Source organism: Cricetulus griseus, chromosome X, assembly GCF_003668045.3.
Source record: "Cricetulus griseus strain 17A/GY chromosome X, alternate assembly CriGri-PICRH-1.0, whole genome shotgun sequence".
Lineage (NCBI taxonomy): Eukaryota > Metazoa > Chordata > Mammalia > Rodentia > Cricetidae > Cricetulus > Cricetulus griseus.
Window position 1 is genome coordinate 116901542 of NC_048604.1, and position 17751 is coordinate 116919292.

Sequence of the window (17751 nt, forward strand, 5' to 3'; positions counted from 1 at the left end):
TGTGCAAGTAGACTGGATGCTTGGGAAGAAGCTAGAAGTTCTACAGCCCGCATAAGCAACTGTGTGTCACACTGGGTATAGTGTAGGCATAGGAGACCACAAAACCTGCTCCACAGTGACACACTTCCTCTGACAAGGCCACACCTACTCCAAAAAGGCCACACCTCCTAATAGTGCCACTCCTTATTAGGGCCATTTTCTTTCAAACCACCTCATATACTATTTATAGTATACTTTATGGCCCAGGCAAGAGGGAGGAGAGAAAGGTAATTGTATCTACTTGTAGGTGAGGTTTAAAAATCATAGTTCATCTCTGATCCATGTGGGATGGGCTACATTGGTTTACATGGTTGCATTGACTGGCTATAGGCTGGAAAGTACAAGGTAGCCTCACTCATATGTCTGTCTGAGTCTTGGTTCTGACTGTGAACTTAGAATCTCGGTCTTCCTTTGTGTGGCTCCATTTTTGTAATTTTCCTTGATAACTGGGTGACCTGAACTTCTTCAAGTAGTGATTCAAGGAAGCAAGAGAAGTAAAATTTTAAGATTTTATCCTGGAGCAGACACTGTGTCAATTCCACTACATTCTGGGGGAGAAAAAAAGTCATGAGTTGACCCTGATTTAAGCAGAGGGAGAGCAGACTCTCTTAATGAGAGGAATGTCATTGTTTTAGTCGGACTGCTACAACAAAAATCTCACAAATGGAATGACTTATCGACAACAGACATTGATTTCTCACAGCTATGCAGACAGGGTAATCCAGGATCAAGGTGTAAGCAGATTTTGCCATCTGATAAGAATTTATTCCTCATAAATGATGCCTTTTGCTATGCTCTCATATCATAAAAAGGAGAACTGAATTCTCATTAGTTAGTTTTCTATTGATAAGCAAAATAAGACTGAATATTAAGAAAAGAGGTTTATTTAGTGTTGCATGCAAAAGGCATTCTTTTGGTTGAGCATCTCACGAGGGTCTCATGGAGAATGGCATTTTGGCAAGAATCAGATGAAAGCAGGAGATATCAAATCATGAGACAGAAAGCCAGAAGCGGGGGCACACCCTTGATCATTTATAATGACTTACAATATTGTATCTAGGTGGGAGTCCCCATCAAATGTATGTTAATCTCTCATGAGAGTGATACCCACAATGGTCCAATGGCATCCTATGAGGTACTGCCCCTCACACTGCTATAAGGGCAGAATCTCCAGCACATAAACTCACATGGAACAAAACATATCTAAAATACAGCAAAGCTCCCTCAGGTGCTCTCTCTGTCTCTGTCTCTGTCTCTGTCTCTGTCTCTGTCTCTGTCTCTTCTCTCCTCTCTCTCTCTCTCTCTCTCTCTGTGTGTGTGTGTGTGTGTGTGTGTGTGTGTGTGTGTGTGTGTGTGTCTGTGTCTGTATCTGTGTCTGTGTGTGTGCAAGTCAAAGCGCAACCTCCGTGTGTTGTGTGTCATTCTTCATACATCTCATTGGGCTGGAGCTTCATCATGGAGGCTAGGCAAGTTGACCATAGAGCCCAGGGAATAGGTGCCTTAATCCACCTCCCATCTCACAGTATTATTGGGATTACAAGGGTGCACCTTCACAATTCTGCTTTTTGCATGAGTTCTGGGGATCAAATTTAAGCCCCCTTACTTATGAAGCAATTGCTTTACAAACTGAGCCGTCTCCCCAGTTCCTTGGGCCTTTTCATAAGGACATTAATCCCATCCAATCTAATGACCCCCGAAGGCCCACCTGTTAATATCATCACATTGGAGGCTCAATTTCATCATATGAAACTGAAGAAGGCACAGACATTTAGATCATAGCAACCTTGCACACACAAGATGAGAACACAGATGTTGTCCTTATTCTCCCATGCAACTTTTAGTCTACTTTGTTCCTTCCTCCTCCCCAAAGTGACCAGAAATTCTCACATGTCACTCTCCATTTACTCTTTGTGCTAGTTCAAGACATCTAAGAAGCTGACACCAAGTCAAGACAAGAAGATGAAGGCCAAAAAAATAAAATAGGAGAAGAGACTGAAGAAGGTATACAGGTATTTTTCTGCTCATTGTGTGGGTCCAACTCTGTAAAAGGAACAATGGTTGTAAAGAAAAAAGGCCATAGGTATTAGTGAGTGTCTAAGAAACTTTTGGAAAAAACTCTTGAGGCATCCTCAAGGCAAAGCGGTGAAACAGGAGAGCCCCACAACTTCCACTATGGTATCTGCCTTAGGATCCTTGCAGTACTCAGTCCAGCTGGTAAGGGTGTGGCTATCAGAATGATGGATTTCTAGGCACAGCATCTGGTGCTGTCAATGAATTGCATTCCCAGTAGTTAAGGGTCTGAAAAGGACATTCTCATGGCTGCCACAGTGTTCTTGTCAGAGTCAACTCTCACCTTCTAACCACACCCTCTACACACAATCTGTCACTGAAGACGTTTTCCCCAGGATCATCACTCTTTATTTTCAGTTAGAACTTTCTCAGCTCTTTCTTAACCATTTGGATACACATAGAGAGCCTTCAAACACTCTGGACTCTAATCTCCTTGACAAATGAAGACTTCTTCTTGTCTTAAACAACTAATTTCAGCTTCCCATTGCTGAAGTCACATCACCTGGAACTTCTCCGTTAGCAAACCTTACTTCCCTGCTTCCTACATTCTGACTTCCTGTCAATAGGCTTTCTCTGGTGCTCTTACTTAGTCCACTTATGCTCCCCAAGTCCTATTGCTGTGCCAACACTTCACCACACCACATGTCCTCCATTCCCTCCCTCTCCACGTTTGCACTGAGAGTATGTATTCCCATAAGCACTCCTTGCACACATTGTCCTCTTCTTGTGTGTTCTCTCAACACCATTATTTTGCTTGCCCTTGATAAGCATGTTTAGCCTTGTTTAATTCCAGCTTCCCACCTCTTCCTTCCAAGCTCCTAAGCAGCTAAAAGTGGCTGCTGGAAAACACTCAACTGTCACTGACTGGCCTCACTTGAAATTTATGATAACAGACCTCAAGTGGTACATCAGTGCAGCCAGGCAATCCTATCCCATTTCCCAGCACAATTCTCTCTGCCCTATCTATGAGATGATGCTTCCATAATCTGTTTCACCTTTCCACAACCTCCAGCAAGGCCTTCTAGTCTTCCTTCTCAGCAGATGTTTATATAATGTTTCTTTATTCTTAAAATTTTCATACATAAAACCAATGAAATATGATAATATGATTGTATCTACCACCTATCTTTTTTTTGCTCTCACTCCTCCCCCCATGCCCTGACTATGCCTCCCTCCCAATTTCATGTCTTCTTTTGTCATGTATGTATATATATATATATATATATATTGATAGATAGATATAGATATAGATATAGATATAGATATAGATATAGAGAGATAGAGATAGAGATAGAGATAGAAATAGAGATAGAGATATCAAAGTTCAGTTAACACTGCTCATATGTGCATGAGTTTGGCACCATCCACAAAAGCATGGGAAATCTACCAGTGGGAACATCCTAAATACATAATTATCCTCCCTGACCTGACAGTTATCAAGTAACAATGCCTCCTTGGTGGTGGTGGTGGGGGGCAGATCACTTTCCTTATGTCTGCAGGGATTTTGGTTGGCTTGTTCCTGTGCAGGTAAGTGCAGCTGCTGGGAGTTAATAATGCAATAGCCATGGCATGCCCCAAACAAAGCATTTCCTGGTGTTCTTCCCCATCTTATGAATTCTTGCATTCCTTCTGTTGCCTAGACCCGAGCCATGCCAGTGTGTGTCTGTGATAAAAATGAACATCTTTCTTAATTCCCTGCGGGACAAAAGAAACAGCCTTAAGAGAAGTTGCCTACCCTCTCAGCTCCTTTGCCTACTGTACTGACCAACTCTACCTACCCTCCTGATAAAATGACCAGACTTGGTCCTCTTTTACATACGGCCAAGCCTTCCAAGTGAGAACTGGAGCTCTTCCCCTGCAGCTAATTTTCCTGTGGTTAACTCCCCTCTCTCCTGCTTCCTCCATCGCACTTTCCTCCCTGGATCACTTCTATCAGCATAGCAATATGCTGTGATACTTGCCATAAAAAGTCATCAAAACCTTCATGGTTCGCACGCCTCTCCTAGCACCACCTGGTCCTCTTTCATTTCTGGGAAGGTGCCTTTTACCTATACCTGCCACCCCCATTGCTTCTTTCCCACCTTGAGCCCTTCTAGTGTACTGTTGGAAGATGTAGGTCTCCAGCCCTAACAGAGATCTGCACTAAACATTTCCCAGTGTCCATGAACTCCCATGCTTTGTGCTCTCCTGAGTAGATCATTCTAACCACCACTGCCACTGCCTCTACCCCCCCCCCGCCACCTCCTCCACATCCACCATCACCTCCACCTCCACCATCACCTCCACCATCACCTCCACCACCTTCACCACCATCTTCACCATCACCACCTTCACCACCACCACCACCTCCACCACTACCACCATTACCGCCACCACCCCAGGAGGCTCCTCCAGGAAATGGAATATCCAGACTAGCATCTGTTTATTTTGGAGGCTGGGCTGATCCGGGATCTCTATGTGCACGTGGATGAATTTGATAAAGGCCCATATAGGATTCGCTAAGGCAGTTCTGAGTTCCCATCTTACCCAGGACATTTTTATGACCTCATATCTGAAGATTCACCCTTCTCTCCAGTAATGTGAAGACACATGTCTTACTGGGAACTCCCCCCTCTCCTTTCCTCCCTCCCTCCCTCTGAAGGCCTGCTTTGTTTTTTTGTTATTGTTGTTGGTTTGTTTGTTTTTCCCTTTTCAATCCCAGGACTCAAAAAAATAGTTTGATCCCACCTAGACTTAGTTAGTATGAGATGCTTTTGTGTCTCTTTTAAACAAGAGGGCTCTCTTTCGGAAGCAATTTTTCCAACTCTGGCAACTGGAAAGAGAAGTAGAGAGAAATAACAAATTAGTTTATTTTTAAAAATTAGTTAATCAGCTGATCTGTGTTAGGTGCACATTTAGAGATCTGAGAAAAAGAAACAGATTTACAGATAATGTTTGGTTTTTATTTTTCTATCAAGCAGTCATATCTCACATTTAATTTTCACCTATCTACCTATGGGTACGCATAGTATATTTTTTCCTGATAAAAGCAACTCAAGCTAAGTGAAGGAAACCACATTCTATACTCTGACCCCTCCCCTCAAGCCTCATACAAATTTTCAAATTTATATATCTGTAATTGGCCCTCAGTGGAAAAGGCCCATTCTGTGTTGAGCACAAATGGTCCATGATTTTCAGCACTATGTGATCTTGCAAGTGTTACATGGTCGTCTCGTGGGTCATAGAGGCGTTATTATTAGCTCTGCATCATCATTTAGGAATTTCTGGTTCAGAGACATTAAGAAACTTTCCTGAGGTCAGCCAGCTAGCGCATAGTTGGACTGTGACTTCAGTTCTGATTTCTGGACTCACATTGGATGATGTTATAGCTGGACTATCCATAGAGACTATTGCTTAGTAGAGATCCAATAAAAATAACAGGATCAGCCACAATTTCTTTCTGTAGTTATACTGAGTACACAGTGCTAAGTTTTGGCATTGTGATGACCACTGGCAATAGGCTACTTCTGCCTGTTTTCATTCAGCTTCAACTCAGAATGGTGTCAGAATAAAGAGAGCCACACAGAGCTTACATGTAGCCTAACCAGTAGGAGATGAATTGTGCAATATTGCCCTTTATTAGACAGTCATCCATATTACTTTATTTTCAATTTCTAATGGCATAGAGTTGTGTTATTCAAGAGTGAGATTCTAATAGTATTTACTTGAGAGACCCTTGACAATTGTTATTCTAAGTATTGCATGGATCATGAAATTCATAATTCATTTTTAATCACAGTATACTCAGATATTCAGTTCTGAGCTGCATGTAATGTGTACTACTAATAGATCTAGCCCCTACATAACTGCATTCTCCCAAGGAATACTTGATGTAGAAACAATAACCTCTAGGGGGAGCTCAAGACTTCTCTCTTATGCCACTGGGGTAGAAATGCACCAAGGGCAAGAACCTTATTGCAGGGGCAGGTGGCCTTTGATTATGTCTACCCTTGAGGTTAGAGGGCTCTTGCTTGTACATGATGGGGGTCCTTCTGACCTTTTCTTGGAATGCAATCATTTGAGAATTCTACTGTGTAGATGATGCATGGTAAGGGGTCTTTCCATGCCCAAGAACCTGGCAGGAACTAGGTGAAACGGGAAAAGATGACTTGTGATCAAACAGTGATCTGGGCCTTAGGCCAGGAGAGTAATGGAATCCTGTGGCTTGCCACCCTCAAGCTCTTCTCTCCAGACTGATGGATTCCATAAGAGACACAGTGCATGAGTCCTGGGGTCAAATCTATACAACATTAGAAATTGACAGGAGCACTCAAATGAGGCTCTCTGTGGCGGGCTCTCAGAAGAACCTGAATATATGGTGTGTGGCCTCAGTGGGCTAGTTTTGTGGACTTGGGAATTAGGAGATCCACTTGGACTCTTCATTAGTAATATAACATAAACTAAGGCAGAAATCTGATTTATGGCACCAAAAAAGATATCTTGAGAAAATATGTGTGATATAAACATAAATGTAAGACTGTGTTTATGCAAATGTGCCACAAAATTTATACATTAGGGAAAGTTCCAAATAAAGCATTATGGAGAAAAACAGCTACAAGGCATCCAACCAAATGAATGCACATAGCACAGAATCCCACAGTGAGTCCTGCCTGGAAAGCTCGAGCTAAAGCGCACAGGTTTTCACCCAGGGCCTCTGTCAGCTCAGTACGTCTCTGGGGAAAAGTTTCTTTAGTGGAGAAAGACTTCTAGGGAAAGGAGCAGAAATCAAATCTTCAGCCTCTCTGGCCCATTCCTTCGTTGGAATTCCCTTCAAACTGACCCAAAGGCAGGTTGGAGGATTGGCAACAATGAGTTAGGGAAGGAAGAAGGTAAAATGCATGAATGGATCACCGCTCAGAGCAACTGGGATTCAGTCTTCAGAGCAGCGAAGTATGGAATCATGTGAGTCACAGCCCCGCAGGAGTACTCTGGAGAATTCGAGGGAATCACAAATTCCTATTACTCACACATTCATGCTTTAAATCAGGGGGTACTGGCTTTCCTGTGGTTCTGTTTTACACTGGTGGCTTTGGAGAGTGAAATCGGGGGAAATGAACAGATCTCAAGGTAAAGAGCTGTCAGTGTGCAGAAGATTGAACAGACCTTCAGGACTCAAGAGTTCTGAGGGACATGAGACAAGGCATCAACAATATCCTCATGTCAATACCGAGGCTAATCTAGATGACCTGTAAGGCTGCTCCCATAGCTGATGTCCAGTGATTTTTCTGGGGCATTTGCTTTCTGTGTTGGCAATGTGCTGCCCACCTGTGGAAGTTACTAAGAGGGATGCTTACACCTGCTTGGAAGGAATACTGTAGCATCTGATATCCGACCGGACTTTTAAGACTCTGTCTTAGGTGGAGTTCCTCAAAAACAAACCCTGCAATGGGTTTGCAACACTGTAAAATGATTGAGAAAATGCTTCCTGGGGAGGGCTCTAAGAGAGTGAGACAGGCAGGACTGAGCAGGATGCTAAGGTAGGCTTCCATGACAGAGAAAGCTCCAGCCTCAGACTGATGCCAGGGATCAGGAATGTAATTATACCTCAAAAACTGCAGTGACTCTAGGCAAGAGAGCAGGGGTTTCGTAAAACCATCACCCTTTAGTCATTGAGTAACAGCCAGGCCAAGGGAACAAAAGATTCTAGGCATTTCCCATTCTCCACAAACACTGGCAGAGTGGCTCTCAATGCGTGATGATCGTTAAGGAGAGCAGGTGTGGGCGGTTAGAAGTACAAGCACAATGAAGCTGGAGGTCTCAAGGAAATCGGAAGACTATGTATGGAAGGGGGCCGGTGTCTGCTACTTACTAAGAGCAGCAGCAGTGATGTGGGTGTTTCTTCTGCTCTGATATAGTTTTACAAGAATGAGACTCCGCAAGTCCTGTCCTTGGTTCATTCTGTAGCTGCAGACAGTTGACACTCAAGGAGACTTAACACAATAGAACTTAAATTCCCAGAATGCCATGATTCGAAAGAGGGCAACATGGGACCTTTTATAGGATGGAAATTCCAACTTCAAAAGTCTAGAAAGAATGGCCCCAAAAGCCTCTTGCAGACTGTGTGGAATCTTTTCAAACTGAAGTAGGTTTGCGGCTAAAGACAGTAAAAATATTTCTGAAATGAAGGGATAAATCTAGCTATGCAGAGATGCAGCACAATGCCATCATAAAAAATCCACTTTTGTCCATGCCACAGCCCTGAACCTCCCGTGCACTAGATCAGAGACCCTGATAAATCTGGGCTGCTAGAAATGCCAACCAGCTCATATGTTTTCAGTGAGCAATGACAGGGAGCCAAATTGCTTTATTCCGATTAGGGAAGGGCCTCTGACTGTAAAATATACTGTGTGAAAAAAATATTGAGTTTTAGTTCGCTGACACATCAATTTAAGAGAGTTATAGCTCTCACATGGAGGCCAAGCAGGTATCTCTCCACATGTATGTGCAATAAAATTAATTGTGGCCTTTTATACAGGGCACTGTTGTACTTGTGGGATCAGAGGGTGACCTGTGTGTCACCTCCAGTGGCAAGTCACAACACTAAGGGTGTTGGTTCTTCTCTGGGAAACCTCAAGAAACCAAAACCGAAATCCATGAATGAGTTTCCTGCATAAACTTTCTGAATTTAAAGAGATAGACATCCATGTTAGATTCACCATTTCCTAAAGAATTTCATACTTGTATTTTTATGAAATAGCCATGTGTATACAGTCAGGCTCCCAATAAGAAAATAGAAACTTCTCCAAGACTTTCAAATTGATTCAGGAGATTGGCCACACAGGAAATAGGAGAGAATAAGCAAAGCAGAGGATGATGAAACCATCCAGAGATTAGTGACAGTCAGAAACTACTACAACCTTGCATGCTCAGGAGCATAAGAGGAGTAGAACAATTGAGCCCGAGGACTGGAACTTGAACCAGAGCCAACTGTGGCCAAGAAAGGAAGTCAGGGGATTCCTTTGGATCTGGAGATGCCATGTGATGCAGAGGATGATAGGACTGAAGTACTCTGGCTTCTCCATTCATAATGCTCTGCAACCTTCCACCACTGCCTCTCATTGACTGGATTAAGATGGGAGACAAAGGGTTAAGGGAGCCTAGAAAGGGCAGTGTTTTGCAATATAAGGCATGGCAGGGGAAGAGTAGAGAGTGCAGTTTAGAGTAAAAAGACATTTGATAGTCATAGCAAATATGTGAAGCTCCCTTAGTGTTCCACGTTGACAGGTCTGTAATGTAACTGGACGTAATTAGAAAAGAAAGAGTAAGCTGGGCAGTGGTGGCTCACTCCTTTAATCCCAGCACTCGGGAGGCAGAGGGAGGTGGATCTCTGTGAATTCGAGACCAGCCTGGTCTACAAGAGCTAGTTCCAGGACAGCTTCCAAAGCCACAGAGAAACCCTGTCTCGAAAAAAACAAAAAACAAAAACAAAAAAAAGAAAAGAAAGAGTAGTTAGCCTGGTGTTCAATTCCAAGCGGAGTGTAGCATCTTCAGGTTGAGTGTTGTATCTGATTGGGATGGAACAGTGGCGAGTCCCTTCAGAAAAGGCTTCTGGGTGAACAATAAACATGCCACGTGTTATAAGGATTCTATCTTATTAGGATTAGGGACAGGACACCCCCCTTCTTGGTGAGTCTTCTTTTTAATTGTACCCTCTTTATTACTGATGCCAGGACACTAGGTTCACAGCTTTGAACTCTACTAAGAAGAAAGAATTCTATCTCATTTTCCAAAGGTAAGAGAAGGAAGTCAGAAAGCAGACAAAGCAATGAGTTCCAAGATCTGGCTCACTGGAGGACAGATCGATATCAAAACCTTAACTTCGTGTAAGGAAACCAAAAGCAAATGGGCTATTATTCCATCTACTTTTGGCTCTCTGGAAGGGGTCTACCTCATGGGCCATCATGGAAGGATCAAAGCAAAATACAATAAAAAAAATATGGCAGCACATGGGTGGGCAGAGCTGGTTTTAGATCTATCCTAGTTCTTAAATAGTATAGGAATGATTCAGATGTCCCAAAATCCCCCAGTATGGCATAGGTAACAGTTGGATTAAAATCTCCAGAGAGATGTGCATCCTCAGAGGGCAAGGTGACTCCCTGACAGTGACCCAAAGGAAGGAAAGTAAACAAGTGGCAGATGAACTGTGTAGCCAATAGAGAGGGTTTACAACACCAGAAGGAAAGTAGATGCTGTTATCTGAACATTTGTGGCCCTCTGCCTCAAATTCAGCATCCTTGTGGATAGAATCAGGACTCTTATGAAAGAATCCCTAGTGAAATCTCCTGCATCTCCTATTATATGAGGAGACAACAAAAAGTTAGCCATTTAGCTGGCCCTCAACAGGCATCAAATCTTCCAGCACCATTATCTTTGGCTTCCCAGCCTCCAGAATTATGTAGAATAAATTTTTGTTCCTTGTAAGTCACCCTATCTATAGTATTTTATTGTCATGGCAACCCAAAAGGACTAAGATAGATGTCAAGAATGGGAAGGCTAGAACAGACTCATGCAAGGAGACCAGACAAGTATTACCTTTCACAGGCTTTAGCAGCAAATGCCAATGAAGGGTAACAGATGACCCCTCCCACTCCATGAAGCTTGCCAGCTGCTAGAGTGTTGTTGATTCAAAGTGATTAAATTTAAAAAATCACTCTGACTTCACCTAAAAGATGAACATCATGGAATATCAACCTGTATCCAGTTCTCAAATGCTGGTCTGCATTAGAGAGTAGGGAAAGACAATGTGCTATCATGTTAAGGTACTGCGATTCGGGGCTCATTTATTAAGGCAGCTAACCTGACTAAAGGAGGTTATTGCCTTACTCAGCTCCCCTCTTGTATCTGCCTCTTAGGGCTATTATAAAGATAACTAGAAAACCCTATGCAAAAGCACTTTTTAAAAAATCTAACATATAAAGTTATGTTACAGATGAAATCAATTTCTTCCAGAATACAAAGCATTGTTTAAGACCGAACGCTTATGTCCTCCCAAAATGTTGAAATCTCATCTCCAATGTTTGCTAATGGGACCTTTGGGAGGTAGTTAGGGCATAAGGATAGCACCCAAAGGAGTGGGATTAGTGCCCTATAGGTGCCCTATAATGCCTTATAAGAAAATATTCCGGGCTCTTTTTCCTTGGTACCCCCAGAGGGTTAACTGTGTCAAGATGAAGCTAAATGTCTCCTTCCCAGCCTGTGGCTGTCAGAAACTCAGTGTAGTGGACAATGAACACAAACTTCATACTTTCTATGAAAAGCACATGGACATAGAAGTAGCCGCTGATGCTCTGGTGAAGAGTGGAAGGGTTATGTGGTCCCCATCAGTAGTGGGAACAATGAACAAGGTCTTCCAGTGAAGCAAGCTGTCTTCATGAAAGCCTACTGTAGAGTAAGGGGCATTCTCATCATAAATCAAGGAGAGCTAGAGGGAGGAAGTGCACATCTGTTCAGGATGCATTGTGGATGGCAATCTGAGTGTTCTCAACTTGGTCACTGTGAAAAAAAAGAGAAAAGGATATTTTTAGACTGACAGATCCTCTGTGCCTCAGCCGCCAAGGACCAAGAGAGCTACTAGAATCCAAAAATTTGTCAATCTCTCTAAATAAGATAATGTCTACCAATATGTTGTCAGAAAGTCCTTTAAACAAATAAGACGCCCAAAGCACCAAGACTCAGCGTCTTGTTGCCCCACATGTCCTGCAACACAAACACTGACATACTTCCCTGGGAAAATAATGCATGAATTATTAGGCTGCAGAAAATGTTAAAATTTTGGCCAAGAGAATAAAGGAAGCCAAAAAGAACTAAAAAAAAAAATGCCAGGAACAGATTATGAAGAGACATAGGCTGTCTTCTCTGAGAGTTTCTACTTCTAAGGCTGAGTCCAGTCAAAAACAAGTTGTCAAGGGTAATAAGTAAATTGTCAGACCTTGAGAACAAGGGAAAAACTCGGAAAGCTCTCGATCTCTTGCTAAACACAAAACATTGGCTGACCGTGATCTGTACATTAGTCCTCCTCAGGCACCTGGCATTGCTGCTACCTTGATCATGGATTTCCTAACTTCCAACACTGGGACAAACAGATTTATATTGCTTATAGGTTAACCAGTCTATAAAATTTTGTTATAGTAGCCCAAATTAAGACACATGCCTATTATCCCCCTCTTCTATAGTAGTGCTATAATGTCATTCTGAGTTCTGTGAAATACATTGCTCTGTGTGAGGAAAGCACATAGAGGATGGGAGGGAGGACCCCACCTCTCCCCTCTCCTGGACAGTTTTGAATGGATCTCAGGATCTTTCTCCTTTGCTATCCTTGTATGACTTTAACCAGCAACATTTCTTCCTCTTTTGCTCCTGCAACTATTTTCCAGTTGAGGTATCTCTGAGGATACAAGACGGATCAGCAACAGAAGCAGTTATTAGGACTCCAGTTCCAGGAAGAGAAAAGAGGGTCATCAGGATCCACACTGACCTTTATTTCTGTATTCCTGTATATAACCATATTCCAGCTGGGTCTGTCACTGTCAGCTTCCAATAGATATAATCAATGACTTAGGCAATAATTTCAGGGCACTTGGAAAGACCTCTTCCAAAGAGATATTCACTTTCTAAAATGATCTTCCCTAACCTATTGTGTTGAGTTTTGCTGTATTAATGTGAAAACATCAGCTGTAGGTGATGGGGAAGCATTAAGTTGGTGCTCAAGGTAATGACTTCAGAGCAAGATAGTGACCACAGTTCTTACATCTGTATCAGCGGGCTAGAGCAAGGGATTTGGAAGATGACGGGGGAGGGGGAACATATTTAGAACACACATAGAAGGCAAAGCAAGGTGGGAGACCAAGGTGATGATGTAGGGAATGAGAAAAAAGGTTCCAATGAAAGGAAACAGAAAGAAATAAAGGATAATGTGAAGAAACAAAGCCAAACAAAGCCTGCTTTACCCAGGAGCAGTCTTAACTATTTCCACCTAAAGAAAAAACAAGCACCTAGCACTATCTATGAGGCAGGCATCAATTTAAGTGTTTTGTGTCCTCAAAGCAATTTCTAGGTTGGTAAGCATTGTTATTATCCCCTTAAAAGAAGCTGAGCATCACTTGCCCACGGTCATAGAGATAATAGTGGCAGAGCTGGGACTTGAACCTGGGAAGTCTCATTCTGGAGACTATTCTCTTAACCACTAAATTATATTCCTCCTCAAGTTAATAGAATTGAAACTAACAAACGCTTTGAGGGGAACTTGGTACAAATCATTCTAGAAGTTGGAAAGATACCATCTTCACTCTTGCTCAAGGAATTTACTATAAATGAAGACCAGCCAGCCAGTGCTGCAAGGGACTTTGAGACAACATAGTGGTCAAGGCAGGGAGGTAGCAGCCATGAAATTGATTCGGGTTGGGAATCAGACTCCTGTCCTGGATGAGCAAATACAAGAAAGACCAAGGGCTTTCAGGGATGGGGGTGAGAACCTTGGGACAGGATGAGTTACTGAAATTGACATTTAGAGCAAGGCTAAAGATGGAACATATTGCATCCTCTAGGAATTATTTCTTCCCATGTATTACAACTCCCTCATAACCAAAGGATACTAGACATTTGCGTGTATGAGTCAAGACTACTTCGGTTTTAAGTGACAGAAACTCAACTCAAGTCAGTTTAAGAAGGAATAAAATAAGGCACCAAGGCTTATATTCAGCTAAAGTTGTTTCTGGGTATTTAAACATTATCTCATTTTCTCTTTAAATACCAGAGTAATTGTGTCATGTCTTGAGAATTTTCTCATAAGCTATACAGCCACAAGGTAGTTAGACAGTCCTTAGTACCTATACATAACATGTAAGATTCATGCATGCGTGCGTGTGTTCGTACGTGTGTGTGTGTGTGTGTGTGTGTGTGTGTGTGTGTGTGTGTGTGTGTGTAGTATCTCCAACAAATTCATGTATTTAAAAGGCTTGTCCCCCAGCTGGGAACACTGTTTTTTGAAGTCATGAGGCTTTGGGAGATGGGATCCCAATTTGCAAAAGTAGGTTACTAGACAGGAGTCTTCTGGTTCCAGCCTGAGTTCTCTACTTCCTGGTTGTCATGATGTGACCAACTGTCTCACATTCCCGCTAATAGGTACCAAACCTTTCTCACAGCTATGCCTCCCCTGCCATGATGGACCCAAGACTTCTGAAACCATGAGTGAAATTAACCTCTTCCCCCTTTAAAAATATGATTTCTTTTAGCCACATCTAAGAACTCCTAATGTTAGCATGGTTTCTTTCACTGATTTTCTCTGCCTCCCCAAAGCTGTCCAGTGAAGCCCATCAGGTCCCCATCTGCACATTAAGAAGAGTCCAGTGTCCCAAAACAGTCTATTGAGGCCAGAGGCTTTCAATGGCTCTTGGCTTTTATTCCCCAGTCATATGTGTCCTACTGTGGAATCAGTTCCTGGACACTCAGCAGGCTGTCCAGCCAGGAGGAAGTCTCCCAGTTCTGCCCTCTAGGCTTAAGGGTTGAACATCTGACAGTAGGTTATTTCCCTGGCCCCTAAGATCACAGCCCTTGTTTGTGTAACCATGTGGTAACAGCATGCTTTGTTGTTTGTCTAGCTCACCTACCGCTGTCCTTTCCTGCCTAACAGAAATCCAGTTTTATCTGGGAGCAGTGCACCATCCTCAGGAATTGGACAACAATTTACATAAGCCAGTTACAACAATTTTCTTCTCCATTTCCTCAGTCTCCAAGTCCTCAATGTCACTAGGAGCTGATTCATTCCAGGCAAGGAGATGGAAGACTTTGATGGGGAATGCTAGGGAAATGGTTTTCTTTCTTCATGTACGTTTAGACAAGGCTTGCCTGGCCCTCCTCTTGTTTTCTCCATGTCTGAATGCAGGCTTGTCGTATATGGCTCCCACCCTAATTCATAGCATCAGACCCCAGCATTTAGATATGAAGAAAACTGAGTCACCATCTTTCCTTCAAATCTTCTCTTTCTACAAGCTACTAGTCCCATGATTTTACCTACATCCAAGCAAAGCCAGCTGTCATTCTATACCACCCTACCTCCAATCAATCACTGAGTCTTCATCAGCTGACCTCTTAGCTATCTCTTGAATCAGTTTCCTCTCCATCGTCAGCGTCAGTGCTACTGCCTTAGATCAGATCTGCTCTTGCCTCACCTTGATTGCTGCAAGGCGCCCTGTCTGCAAGCTGCCTCCCCTCTGAACTCTTCAATCAGTCCTCCAAATGTGAGCTCGAGTTTCATTTCTAAAATGCAAATCTGATCAGGTCATTTCCCTGTACAAAACCCTGCATTGTCTTCCAGCCTTGAACTTGAGACCCCTCAGACCCATTTTCACAGACCCTTTAGGTTATGGCTCCTATATGTTTACTTCTTCCATCCCCCAAAGGGACCTCCTACTGCCAGATGTATCAAAAACAATGTAGTCTGGGAATTATGTCTGCCTGGTGCTGCGCCTTCAGCTTGAGTTTGCCCTCAGATTCCTCTTCAATAACTCCTTTTTGACCTTTAAATTTCAGCTCATCCATTCCCCCCTTTCTCTAGATGCCTCCCCCTCCCCCTGCTGGCCTCTCTTCTGTGTCTTCATCTGCAGTAGAGCCTTCCACACTGATCTGTAATCTCTAGCTATTTTTACGGCTAATGCTCATTTAGATTTACTCGCATGTTTACCCAGGTTCATCACTCATCATTGCTTTTCGTCTCCTACGGCTGCCTTCTGGGTTTCATTTCTAGGTTTCATCTCTGAAGTAAATCCTCTAGTAATTTTTCCAGTTAGGATCATAAGTGTAAATTTTTTTCAGACTTTGTTTTAAAATGTCTATATTTATTTTACTCTCCCTTTCTTTTGACTTTTTGTTATGAAAATTCAAATATAAAGAAAAGTAGAAAAACTAATATAGCTAACGTGCATATTCTCCATCTGGATTTAACAATTGTTAACATATGTCATGTTTGCCTCATCTGTTTTTTCCTAAGGTGCTTTAAAATAGATTCCAGGCATCCTCATATTTTATCCTGTGCAGAACAGTTTTCTTTTGGCCCTGTCACTTTCCCTATCCTTTTATTTTCTTGAGGATGTGAAATCTCTGGCCCTCATGGACAATGGGACAATCTAACAAAAGAACAAACAAGTCAAGAGTTAGCAGTAACTGGGTTTTCCCACCAAAGCCCACAGCTTCTGTGGTGACACCTTCTCTAGCTGGAGCCACCACTCTTCAAGTTCCAGTAACTGCTCCATCATCTGTCCTTTAAGGCCCCAATAACTGGAAACTCATGCAGCTCTGAGGTGCTTCAAAATACTTTGTTTTTCCTACAGTCTGATTATGCCCTATAAATAGTCTCTCTTATTAAACTGTCCTGTAGCATCTCATCTGGCCCAGAATTATAGACACTCTTAAGTACACTCATACATCATGCGACATTTTTGCCAACAGCACATCACATATACTATGGTCCCAGAAGATTATAATGGAGGTGAAATTTTTTATAATAAAGATACCTGAACATTCATACTTATTGTGGCACTACTCAAAGTAGCCAAGTTTCAGAGTCAGCCAAAGTGTCCTTCGGTGGATATAGGGATTAGAAAACTCGAAAATTATTCAACCATAAAGAAGAAAGAACCCATGCTCTGGGGGAAAGAGACAGAACTGCAGATCACCTTGTTAATGGACATAAGCCAGGCTCAGAAAACAAATATACATGTTTTCTCTCATATGTGCAATCTGGATTTTTTTTAAGTAGAAAGGAACTAATTTGGGAAGAGAAGGGGGATTATCAAGAGGTGGAAAGATACCAGGGTATTAGGAGGTAACTATAATCAAAGTATATCATGTATATGTGGCAATGCCATGATGGGACACATAATTTTCTACAATTAATACATGCTAACAAGGGGCTGGAAATATGGCTCACCTGTTAAGAGAGCTTGTTGCTCTTCCAGAGGATCCAGGTTCGATTCCCAGCACAATCGTGGCAACTCAAAACTGTTTCTAGCTCCAGTTTCAAGAGACCTGACTCCCTCTTCCTACTGACCTCTATGGACACCAGGCATGCACATGGTGCACAATTCTGCATGCTGACAAACATTCATACATACAAAATAACATAAATGTATCTTTTAAAATATAACAAAAAGCCAGAAATTAACTTCTCTTATCTACCAATGCCTTCTCCATCATAATGTCATAATGCAATTCATTGCTCATGTTTCTGGGGACATTGAAGTAAACAGGCCTGCTGCACTGTAGCCATACAAAAACTCTGTGCAGAATACTTACTGATGAAATAAATAGCTACATTACTGAATTATGTATTTACTATGTAATTATTTCTTTCATTAATTTAAGGTGTACTCCTCTTCTTTGTAAAAAGAAAGTTTGCTGAAAAAACCAGATGTCTTGTTACTCTGGCAACAGGTTCATAGGTCTTGTGTCTACTAAGTCTCTTGATTGCATCAAAAGGTAACATGCATCTAGTGATTGTCCTATAAGATCTAGGTTTGTGTAAGTACACTTCATGATGTTTGTGCAATGGTAAAATCACATAACAGTCGGCTTCCCAGATTATATGCCCATCATTAAGTGGCACATGAC

General features: G+C 42.3%; 1 long non-coding RNA gene across 3 annotated transcripts in view; it reads left to right on the forward strand.

Annotated features, from left to right (window-relative positions):
* Nucleotides 1-17464, forward strand: part of LOC103161216 — a 56112-nt gene extending 38648 nt beyond the window's left edge. For all 3 annotated transcript variants that reach the window (XR_003488472.2, XR_004771473.1, XR_003488471.2), the window contains 2 exons: nt 1957-2048; nt 17100-17464. This is a non-coding gene — a long non-coding RNA (uncharacterized LOC103161216). The remainder of the gene's footprint in view (nt 1-1956; nt 2049-17099) is intronic.
* Nucleotides 17465-17751: the final 287 nt, after the last annotated feature.